Below are 12,261 nucleotides of genomic sequence, written 5' to 3' on the forward strand. Positions count from 1 at the left end.
GTGGAAAATACAGAATCTATATGCTGCAAACTAAAAATGTGATGAAAGAAATCAAAGAATGCCAAATAACTGGTGAAATACATTGTATGCATGGGTTGGAAGACTCAATATTGTAAATACGTCAAATCTTCCCAAAACAATCAGCAGACTGAATGAAATCACAAGCAAGATCCCAGCATGATTATTTTGCAGATATAATTTAATTTTAAAATTTGCAAAGGAAGGTGAAAGAATTAGAATATTCAAGTCAACTTTGAAGAAGAAGAAAGTTGGAGGAATCACACTTCCCTATGTTATGACTTACTATAAAGACAACAGTAATTACAACAGTATATATTGGCAAAGGGATAAGGACATAGATCAACAGAAGAGAACAGAGTCTAGAATTAGGTCACATTAAATATGGCCAAGGAAATTTTTGACAATAGCAAAAAAGAAATTCAATGGAAACTTTTCAAAAAATGGTGTTAGAGGAGTTCCCTTGTGGCTCAGAGGATTCAGAATCAGATGTTGTCACTGTTGTGGCTCAAGTTGCTGCTGTGGCCCAGGTGTGATCCCTGGCCCGGGAACTTCTGCATACTGAGATGCAGCCAAAAAAAAAAAAAAAAAAAAGGTATTAGAACAACTGGAAATGCATATGCAGAAAAGGGACCTCATGCTTAGACTTTATTCAAAAATTAACAAGACGGAAATCAGCTCTTAGGAGAAAGAAAAGACAAGCTCCTTACTGGGAGAAAATACTTACACACCACATATCCATTGAAGGACTTTTATCTAGAATTTGTAAAGAACTATCAAATTCAACAGTTAAGAAAACTTAGTTAAAAATTGGGGAAAGACTTGAACAGACTCTTTGCTAAGGAAGATCTATAGATAGCAAATAAGCACATAAAAGGGTGTTCAACATCATTAGAGGTTTGGGAAATGCAATCTAAGGCCGCAGTGTGTTGACTACAAGCCTTAGTTGGTTCTTCACAACAATGTTGTCTCAGACTATAAATTCCAAGAGGGCATTTTTCCCTGTTGCTGGAATAAACAAATATTTACAATCACAGGTCCTAGAGAGGATGCAGATGCCCTGGAACTCTCAGCATTCTGGTGATGAAACATTGTACAGCTACTTTGGAAGACAACTTGGCAATTTCTTATGAGGTTCAACAGTCCCATTCCTAGGTAAAGCAGTAAAAAAAAAAAAAAAAAAGTATGTTCACACAAAAACCTGGACATGACTATTTATAGCAGATCTGTTCATATTCACCCCAACCTGGAAACAACTCAAATGTTTTTCAGCAAGTGGATAGATAAACTGCAGTACTCCACACAATGGACTATGCTACAATAATAAAATGAATAAATTATTGACACATGCAGCTATCTACATGAATCTAAAAAGCAATATGTTGAGTGAAAGTTGCTAGTCTCAAAAATGTGTGGTTCCATTTCTATGACATTCTCAAAAGGACAAAACTCAATGATTACCTGGAGATGTTGGTTTTTTTTTTTTTTTTTTGGATGATGGAACTATTCTGTATATACAGGGACATGACTCTACACATGTGTGAAAATTCATAGAATGGTACACATGCCCACCCAAAAGTTAGTTCCACTGTATGTTGATTTTTTTTTTTTTTTTTTTTTGGTCTTTTTAGGGCTGAACCTGTGGCGTATGGAAGTTCCCAGGCTAGTGGTCCAATCGGAGCTGTAGCTGCCAGCCTACACCAAAGCCACAGCAACATGGGATCCAAGCCTCGTCTGTGGCCTACACCACAGCTTACAGCAACGCCGGATTCTTGACCCACTGAGCGAGGCCAGAGATTGAATCCTTGTCCTTGTGGATATTAGTTGGGATTGCTACCACTGAGTCACGAGGGGAACTCCTATATGTTGATTTAAAAATCAAACCGTAGGAGTTCCTGTCGTGGCTCAGTGGTTAACGAATCCGACTAGGAACCATGAGGTTGCAGGTTTGATCCCTGGCCTCGCTCAGTGGGTTAAGGATCCAGTGTTGCTGTGAGCTCTGGTGTAGGCCGGCGGCTACAGCTCCGATTAGACCCCTAGCCTGGGAACCTCTATATGCCTCGGGAGCAGCCCTAGAAAAGGAAAAAAAAAAAAAAAGACCAAAAAAAACCCTCAAACCATAGACTATAAGATCAGTTGGAACTTGCACAGATGATTATTACCAAGTGCTTTCCAAGATAGGTAACAGCAAGGCCTTTATTATAGCAGGATTCCTTAAAGCTTCCAATACCAGTTATCCGTTTTCTTCAGTTATACAAATAAAAGATCTGATTTAGTCACAGGGAAAAAAAATAATGTAGGAGTAGGACATGGATGCCTGCTACTATTGCTTCTAAACAACACTGAGAAGAGGTCCACAAAAATTAAAGACAGAAGGATTGGAAGGGAGGAAGTCAACCATCATTAAGCAGGAGAGGAGGAAGAGTAAGATATATGAAGAAAACAGATTGCACCCCCACCTCAGCACAGATGTCTGGTCTGAGGCTAACTTGAGCCCAGAAAGGAGGGGATTTGTAAACGAACTCTGGGGCTCTCCTCTTAAACAGGAGGAGACTCTTTACTACTTATAAAATAGGCTATTTTTCAGCATCGAAAGTGACTAAGCTGTGAGAATTGCCAAAAATGTTAGGAGCCAGGAGTATTGAAAACACTACGCTATGGAAGAAAACACCCACCCAGAAATCTGCTTTTTGATTGCTCTGTCCCAATACAAGCTAATTGGTTATGCTGGTGAGATGCTCATAATGTGACAGAAGCAACAAAGCTGTGGGGGCCAGGACCAGCTCTGAGGCTCTCCCCCGTACCCCCGTTCATTGCACCTACCACCCACTCTTGCTGAAAGCAGCAGGAAAAGCAGGCAACTTCCCAACTCAAAGCAAAGAAAACCAGTACCTTCCTGGTCTTCTTGGAATTTACAATCTAAGACAACAGTGATGTGAAAGGGCAAGCAAGGCTTAGAGACAGCTAACTAAGCAGATCATCCCCATTAAAACCACAATCTCTAAAAGCACAAGGGTAAGTGCACTTGGCAGAGGAGTGAGTGAGTAAGGGAAAAAAATTATATGACAAAATGAAAAGACCTTGGCAATGAGACTGGAAAGGGAGTTGAGGGAGTGCTGAGGAAACCTGCCAGCAAGGGAAGTAGGTGAGTTAATTGGTCTGCACAAGGAAAGGCAACTTTTTTTCCCCTTTTGGCTAAAGTTATTTGATTATTTGCATTGACTACCATTTGTTGTATGAGATTTTCTTCCTGAGTAATCCTGTGCCTTGGCAAGCATGAAAAATACAGTTTTTGTAACTTCTTAGAAAAGCATTACTGGTATATGTTAGTTGCAATCCAAACAGCCATAGTCTGCATTTTACAGAGAATCCGTTTTCTGACTTCACAGAAGAAAACACGATTTATCAGAATGCTAGCTTTCATTATTACTTAATATTTTCCTTTATTAACAATCATGCATTCTAGTAGTTCCTGTCATGGCGTGGCAGAAACAAATCTGTCTAGAAACCATGAGGTCTCTGGTTCAATCCCTGGCCTCACTCAATGGGTTAAGGATCTGGTGTTGCCTTGAGCTGTGGTGTAGGTCGCAGACACAGCTCAGTTCTGATGTTGCTGTGGCTGTGGTGTAGGCTGGCAGCTGTAACTCCGATTGGACCCCTAGCCTGGGAACCTCCATTTGCTGCAAGTGCTGCCCTGAAAAAAACAAACAAACAAACAAACAAAACCATGCATTCTAGCAGGGATCCACCTTCAAACAGTACATCCACCTTCATAGCAGCATTATTTGCAATAGCCAGAAGGTGAGATCAACCCATGTATCTGTTGAAAGATGAATGGATAAGCAAAATGTGGCCTATCCATACAACAGAATATTATTCATGCAAAGGTAGAAGTTCAGACTCACTCTGCAACAAGGATGAACTTTGAAGACATTATGCTCTGTGAAATAATCCAGACACAAAAGGGTAAAGGGTTCCATTTATGAGGTACCTGGAGTAGTCAACTTGATAGAGACAGAATGCAGAAGAGTGGTTGCCAGGGTCTGGGGAAAGGGAGGAATTGGGGTTATTATTTAATGAGGACAGAGTTTCAGTTTAGGAAGATAAAAAGTTCTGGAGATGAATGGTGGTGTTTGTTGCACAACAAAGTGAAGGTACTTAGTGCCACTGAATTGTACACTTTAAAATGGTTAAAATGGGAGTTCCCGTCGTGGCGCAGTGGTTAACGAATCCGACTAGGAACCATGAGGTTGCGGGTTCGATCCCTGCCCTTGCTCAGTGGGTTAACGATCCGGCGTCGCCGTGAGCTGTGGTGTAGGTTGCAGATGCGGCTTGGATCCTGTGTTGCTGTGGCTCTGGCGTAGGGCAGTGGCTACAGCTCCGATTGGACCCCTAGCCTGGGAACCTCCATATGCCGCGGGAGCGGCCCAAAGGAATAGCAAAAAGACAAAAAAAAAAAAAAAAAAAAAAAAAAAAACACCAAAAACCCAAAAAACAAAATGGTTAAAATGGCAAAATTCACATTATATGTATTTTACCATAATAAAAAATTATGTTCTGCATGTAACTTTTGGTTCATTTATCCAGTCACATGCTGAAGGACATCTTGGTTGCTTCTAAGTGTTGGCAATCATGAATAAAGCTGCTATGAACTTCCACATGCAGATTTTTGTGTGGACATAAATCCTTTGAGAAAATACCAAGGAGCTCAATTGTTGGATCATTTGGTCAGAATATGTTTAATTTTATAAGAAACTCCCAAACTGTCTTTCAAAGTGGATGGAACTTTTTCACATTCTCACTAGCAATGAATGAGAGTTCCTATTACTCCACATCATCATTAGCATTTGGTTTTATCAGTGCTTTGAATTTTGGCCATTCTAATAGGTGTTTAGTGATTTCTCGTTGTTTTAATTTACTGTCCCCCAAGGACATATGATGTTGAGAGCATTTTTCAATGGGGGTTGTAAGCACATGCTTAGGACACATGGATGGCACAAAACCTCAAAATATTTGTTGAAAGTACTTAATTTTACTTTGGAAATTTCATGAGAACAATGGAATAATCATTATGGGAAAGCCAAATCTGTTAGCCTTCTACGCAGTTGATTTATGGCTGAGGATTATTTTGACGCTGACTGAGTTTGGGGGTGGTGGTGCCACCACCCTTTCAGTGCTTTGGGCCATTGGAGGCCTTCGCTGGCCCTCTCAGACTTCACATCCAGCTAGGAAGTCCTAGCCAGGCTTCTGTGCAATGTCCCTTCCTCTCTCCAAAGGCTGCCTCAAGCCCCACCTCCATGGAGCTGTGAGTTACTTTCCTGGACAAGGAAGCTGACTGTCATGCTCCAGCTGCACGGTCGCTCGATGGCTCCATGAATGCTGTCTGCAGGGGGCGTCTACCCTCCCCAGGCCCTCTGTCTGCACCTCCATGTCTTCTCTGTGGAGCCCTCCAGTCTTCCTTCATCCCTGGTGGCCTCAGCTCAGCCCTCAAGACTCATGTCCAGTGCCACCTCCTCAGGGTCAGGGTGTCACCTGACTTCTTTCCTCTGAATACCTGGCGGGGGGGGGGGAGGCAGGGGGGAGGTGTTTTACACACCTGGTTCTCCCACTGATCAGGGACATCTTTTTTTTTTTTTTTTGTCTTTTTAGAGCTGCACCCACGGCATATGGAGGTTCCCAGGCGAGGGGTTGAACTGGACCTGTAGCTGCAGGCCTATGCCACAGCCACAGCAACACGGGATCGTAGCCATATTTGCGACCTACACCACAGTTCACAGCTGTGCCACATCCTTAATCCACTGAGCGAGGTCAGGGATCGAACCCTCATCCTCATGGATACTAGTCAAGTTCTCAACCATGAGAGAACTGAGCTGAGAGAGCTGAGCCATGACGGAAACTCCCAGGGACATCATGAGGGGAGAGCAGCATCCATCATCTTCAAGCCCTCAGCAGCGAGCCTGATACTCTGAGGAGGAAATGGTGGCTGAGGCTAGAGAAGGCCATGAAACACTTTCTGGGGAGCAGTGCTCAGGTGGCACAACCTCTTCAACACAGTAATGGGATCTTTTACTCACAAGGCCACCACTGTCTTCCAACAGCATTTGGAGAGCCAGTATTAACTGGGGTGAGGAGAGATGGAGGTGACAACACCCTGGCTTCTCATGTGCTGACAACCAATAACCCAGGTGAGAAGAATCTAATTCCACAACTCCCCATATTTTCAGGATATGTGTTTGGCAAAGCAGCTGCAGCCAAGGCGTCAGGCTTGTCCAACTTTAGCGACCTTGACCAATCAGAGTTAAGGGCCTTCTGCTTTCATCTGCTGGTGAAAGACACCCACTTAATTGGACCCAGTTCTGAGTCCAGTGAGCAGCTGTAGCTGTAGACTATTTCAGGCAAGCTTACCTGGTCAGGGTGGAACGTGCTCCTTATAGAAGTGCATGCCATTTGCCAAAAGGGAAATAAATTCTGGAATGTCCTTAGAACCCTTGTGAGGACTCCCAAGACCAAATCACATGACACATTTTTTTCCTTGTGAGGAGTTTTCACATGAACAGAACAGGCCCCCATCCTCAGAGCCCCCCCATCCTCAGAGCCCCCTTCATTCCTCAGAACCTGGCATCCTCAGAGCCTCCCCAGCCCCCATCCTCAGAACACCATCCTCAGAGCCCCTATCCTCAGAGCCCAGCATCCTCAGGGGGGAGAACCTCCTTTTCCCCAGCTGCTCTGACAGAGCCTGAGCACCTCGTCCCTCTCCTCTGGCTGGCTGGGGGCTCAGCCCAACCTTGCCACGGGGAGACTGTTGCTTTCCCCATTGGGTTTTCTGATGAGCCTCTCCCCCTGCATATGAGGAAAAAACCACAGGGACTGAGTGTGAGAGGGTTTGGTTTCCTAGGAAAATCTGGGGTATGTGCTGCAAAGTGAAGGGTACAGGGCAAGGGAAAGGATGGCTTCTCCTATGACTTCTTTCCTATCAACACAGACTTCACAGTTTAGAAAACCAAACCCTATGACACACATTTAGGAAACTTGTAGCTTGTTGCTATTATAAACTGTGCGTAAAGAAAATCCCGGGGTTCCTGTCGTGGCTCAGTGGTTAACGAATCCGACTAAGAACCGTGAGGTTTCAGGTTCAATCCCTGGCCTTGCTCAGTGGGTTAAGGATCCAGCGTTGCCGTGAGCTGTGGTGTAGGTCGGAGAGGATCCCACGTTGCTGTGGCTCTGGGGTAGGCCAGTGGCTACATCTCCGATTAGACCCCTAGCCTGGGAACCTCTTTTTGCCGCAGAAGCGGCCCTAGAAAAGGCAAAAAGACAAAAACAAAAACAAAATAAAAAAAAAAAAAGAAAGAAAGAAAATCCCAACCATATCCTTCGACAACTCTTAATTCTCCTAAATCTGGGTAAAACAGCTATTGAACTTTATGAACAAGATGATTCTGTGACTCAAGGCAAAACTGTGAGAGAAGCCCCACTTTCTCCCTAAACACTCTAAGCTCCTGTCTCCTCACCTCTTGGACCCCAGGCCTCTAGCTGTAAAGGACCCCAGGGAGACCCAGATCCCCACCCCCACCCCAGGCTGGTCCTTCCAAACACAACTCTCACTTTCTTTCTTCTTTTTTTTTTGCCTTTTCTAGGGCCGCACCCATAGCATATGGAAGTTCCCAGGCTAGGGGTCCAATTGGAGCTGTAGCCACCAGCCTAGCCAGAGCCACAGCAACGCAGGATCCGAGCCTCATCTGCAACCTACACCACAGCTTATGGTAACGCCGGATCCTTAACCCACTGAGCGAGGCCAGGGATTGAACCCACAACCCCATGGTTCCTAGTCAGATTCATTAACCACTGAGCCACAATGGGAAGTCCCCACAACCCTCACTTTCAAATGGGGCTGATTTCTCTCTGGAAGAAAGCAAGGTAAGTATCTGGATAAAGTAAAACCCCAAGCAGCTGAGCTTCCTCGAGTGTGAGGTGAGTTTGAGGGAGACATTTCTGAGTGGGGAGGACGGTTGGTTGGCTCTCATTTTCTTTGGGCTCGCCTCCCATCTCCCACCCCATAAACCCAGGTGATCAGAAATATGCCCACTTTGGCAAGGTGGCCTCTTTTGTGCACTTCTACTGTTGTGCCAGTGTGGTGGCTGCTGATGGGATGGGGCAAAGGAGACTGTGGCAAAGCTAGGCATGAGCTAAACTCTTGTTCTGACTATAATTTTGCAAATGGCTGGAAATGTTGATAGATGTTTGAGACTTTCTTTGCTTGAGGCAGGACACTTCAATAAATGATTGTGAGAAGTACAGATAGCCCATCTGCTCACTTCTAAAGTGGGCAATTTCAACATCGAAACAGGAATTAGACTAGCACACCTTGAAGCGGATGAGTCAGTCTCCAACACTGTCACTCCCATGAACAGAGCATACTAAAAAAGGCCGGGAAAATTGTATGAGCTAATGTCTGGGAATATATCGAGTTATATACAAATACAGGTATATCTGTTGTTGTCAAAGTCCTTTTGGAAGAAAAGTTTTTTTTTTTTTTGTTTTTGTTTTTGTTTTTTGCTTTTTAGGGCTGCACCCGAAGCATATGGAGGTTCCCAGGCTAGGGGTCCAATCAGAGCTGCACCTGCCAACCTAGATCACAGCCATAGCAACACCAGATCCTGAACCCACTGAGCGAGGCCAGGGATCGAACCCGCCACCTCATGGTTCCTAGTCAGATATGTTCCCAGTGCACCACGACAGGAATTTCGGAAGAAAAGTACTTTTATAAGCTCATAGAAATGTAGTAGAATTGAGCATTAATAAACCTATTTGTCTGGTATAATCAGAGTCAAAACTATAGAATATTACTTTTTTTTTTTTCCAAGAAAGGTCAACAAGCAAAAGATTCCTATTCTGTTCTCAGTAACAAGTTCAACTGTCAATAGATGAATTCTGAAACCAAAGGATATGTTCAAACATATTCCTAACCCAGTGATATGTCTGGATTGCTCCATTCAGCCTCAGGAAATCAGAAAAATATTTATGCGGTTTTTAAATTTATGTATTAAAAGCACTTTCTCAAGAAAAATTCCACAGGGTGCTCAAGGTTTTCTGATATTTCAGAGGAAAAGATAAGACACTCATTCTTCAGCAGATCTTGAAGAACCTCCTTTGATTCAGGCACCAGATGAGGTGCTGGAATTACAAAGGAAATAAGACAGAGTCCTTAACCTCAAGTAGCCTCTAGTCTAATGGAAGGAATGAGTGAATAAATACAGTTAGGCTAAGTGCTTAGCTAAGACAGACACACTTGGCTGTGGTGGTGCCCGAGTGTGGGCACAGGGCCCTGGAGCCCCAGGTCCCATTTATCTGGCTCACAGGACTTTTTGCCTCTTGTGGTTATAAAGATGCACATTTCCATCTCCTTCAAGACACAGGAAAATTACCTTGTGAATTTCTGTGTGAATAGAGTATGATTGGCAGGATCATTGTACTCTGCCAGTTATAATGTTACAACTTCAGTTTTCAGTTTGGGTAATGGAGTAGAGAAAAGTGGTTCTTGGATTTCATATAATTTTTTTAAGGAGTCAAAGACTATTCAGATCAACACGGTGTGAAAGCCTGCACTGGGCCATGCCACTTCCCCAGCTCTGCCCAGACCCTAATCCAGACCTGTAGGCCCTCTGCTAGGCCAGAGGAGCCTGCCAGTCATTGGGAATTACCTGCTGGTGATACCAGGAGGCAGGACTCCTGGGAGGTGAGACCAAACTCATTTTTGTTTGTTTGTTAAGACAAAGCTTCACCTTTTATTGTTAATGTAATTATTTGTTTAGTTGTTTTCAGCTCCAGAGGAATACCTAGTACAGAGGATACAGCTGGCCTGTAAGGGACCTTCATGTGGATCCCCAACCCCACCCTTTGGACTGGTTATTTTAAAAGGTGCCCCCTATGCTCAGATGGAGCCCCAAGGAAAGGGCCTGGTGGCCTGAGCTCTGGTGGACTTCAGCCCCATCCACCCCTCTACAGCTCTGTGCACTGTGCAAACTGCACAATGGGGTGGCAGCTGATTCTATATTCTAAGCGTTTTGTTTTGGCTCTAGAGAGGACTATAACTTCTGTTTTAAAACAATGCTGGGAGTTCCCGTGGTGGCGCAGCGGTTAACGAATCCGACTAGGAACCATGAGGTTGCGGGTTCGGTCCCTGCCCTTGCTCAGTGGGTTAACGAATCTGGCGTTGCCGTGAGCTGTGGTGTAGGTTGCAGATGCGGCTCGGATCCCGCGTTGCTGTGGCTCTGGCGTAGGCCGGTGGCTACAGCTCCGATTCAACCTCTAGCCTGGGAACCTCCATATGCCGGGGGAGCAGCCCAAGAAATAGCAACAACAACAACAAAAAAGACAAAAGACAAAAAAAAAAAAAAAAAAAAAAAACAATGCTGGAGTTCCCGTTGTGGCTCAGTGGTTAATGAATCTGACTAGAAACCATGAGGTTGAATGTTCGATCCCTGGCCTTGCTCAGTGGGTTAAGGATCCAGAGTTGCCCTGAGCTGTGGTGTACGTTGCAGACGAGGCTCGGATCCCGAGTTGCTGTGCTTCTGGTGTAGGCCGGCAGCTACAGCTCTGATTAGAACCCCTAGCCTGGGAACCTCCATATGCTTCAGGAGCAGCCCTGGAGAAGGTAAAAAGACAAACAAACAAACAAACAAACAAATAAAACAATGCTGATGTATGTCAACTGCATTTCAATTAAAAAATGCTAAATGTTCTAAAGGATCTCTTTATTGTAGGATTATCATTTTCTTTTCTTTAGTATACTTGTCTTTATAAAATGCCAAAAGAAGTGTGATTAATAATGTATTTTTTTTTGAAACTTACAAAAGTAAAACTTTGCAAATCCTAATGTTGATTTTGATTTCATGTACTGCTTTTCTGCCATGTCTTTTGTTCCTAGGTTTTAAAAGCTAAGTGGTAACAATTCTTTATCTCCTTCCTTGTCCTCTCCCTGCCCCCCCACCCCCACCTTCTTTGAAAGGGAATCAGCTTTACACCAATAAGTCAAGATTTTAGAGCAATGTCCTAGGATGCCTTGTTTGCTTCACAACTATTTTGAAAGGTGATGACCTTGATTTAATACAGCCAGATTAGGGAAATACTGCCCTGTAGTGTTTCCGGTTGGGTGTGCCCTAGGGGCGGGGTGGAGGTGGGAGAGCTGGTCTCACAGAATGAACTCCAACAGGCACTATTGTTACCAACAGAGCTATCCTCAAATCCCAAGTGTCTGTTGCATGAGGTAGTAGAGCACCAAGTGTTCCTTAGAGCTGAGCGTTTAATTTGATGTTTCTTAATTCCTGGAGACTTCCACCGCTGAGCCATGAAACAAAGTTAAACCAGTGAGCTGCAGAACAGACAAGGCTAAGACGCCAGTTCTTAAGGGATAATTACAGGATGCTTAATCAGGGCGAGAGTAATTCCTGTTATCCCCCCTTCCCCCCTCCTCGCACTGCACTCCCCTGTAAGGGGTGGGGAATATGTGAAATTTTGGCAGAGGGCAGTCAGGTAGGGCGTCTGGGATGGGCAGGCTGTATAATAGGCTTTGAATAAGCTTTTGTTGAGTGAATGCAGGAGCCTCTGGGGCGAGGCAGCTTTCAGAGGCCTTCAGCTGTGACAGTTCACCCGCCCAGGGCTCTCTCTTTAGGGGAGCAATGCTTTTAGGGATCGGAGAAGAGCTGGGGTGGGGTGGGGAGGGCTGGCAAGAACCAGGGACTGCTCTCTTGGCCAGGGCGCCTGCCTATTTTATATGTCGACTGCGACTGATTATCAAAGGATGGGTTACAAATACACATAACACAAATTTAGATACATTCAGTGAACAACTTCTCCTCGGCAGGGGTAAGGAAAACTTTTAAAAAGTGCGGTGCTTTTTTTCCCCCTGGAAAAGATGCCCTGGACTTTTTGGCGGCCCAGGCGACGGCGGTTGGATTCCGGAGCTGCCTGGGAAGGGAAAGCGGGGGTCGTCACGACATTCTCAGACTGTCCTGGACCGCGGATTCAGATCTCACCCTGGGGAATGCTCGGAGGAGACCCGAGTAGGGGCCGACAAAGAGGAGGGAGGGCCCTAGAAGAGAGGTAAATATGAGTTGGGGGACAGAACCGCAGCCCAGAGCATCCAGGGGTCTAAGGTGTAAAGGGACAGAGTGCCGGGGCCCTGAGCAGCCGCCCGGAGAAGGGGCGAGAGCTTGTCTGAATTAAAGAAGAGCGCGACGGAGAAGC

Source organism: Sus scrofa, chromosome 1 (genome assembly GCF_000003025.6).
Source record: "Sus scrofa isolate TJ Tabasco breed Duroc chromosome 1, Sscrofa11.1, whole genome shotgun sequence".
NCBI lineage: Eukaryota > Metazoa > Chordata > Mammalia > Artiodactyla > Suidae > Sus > Sus scrofa.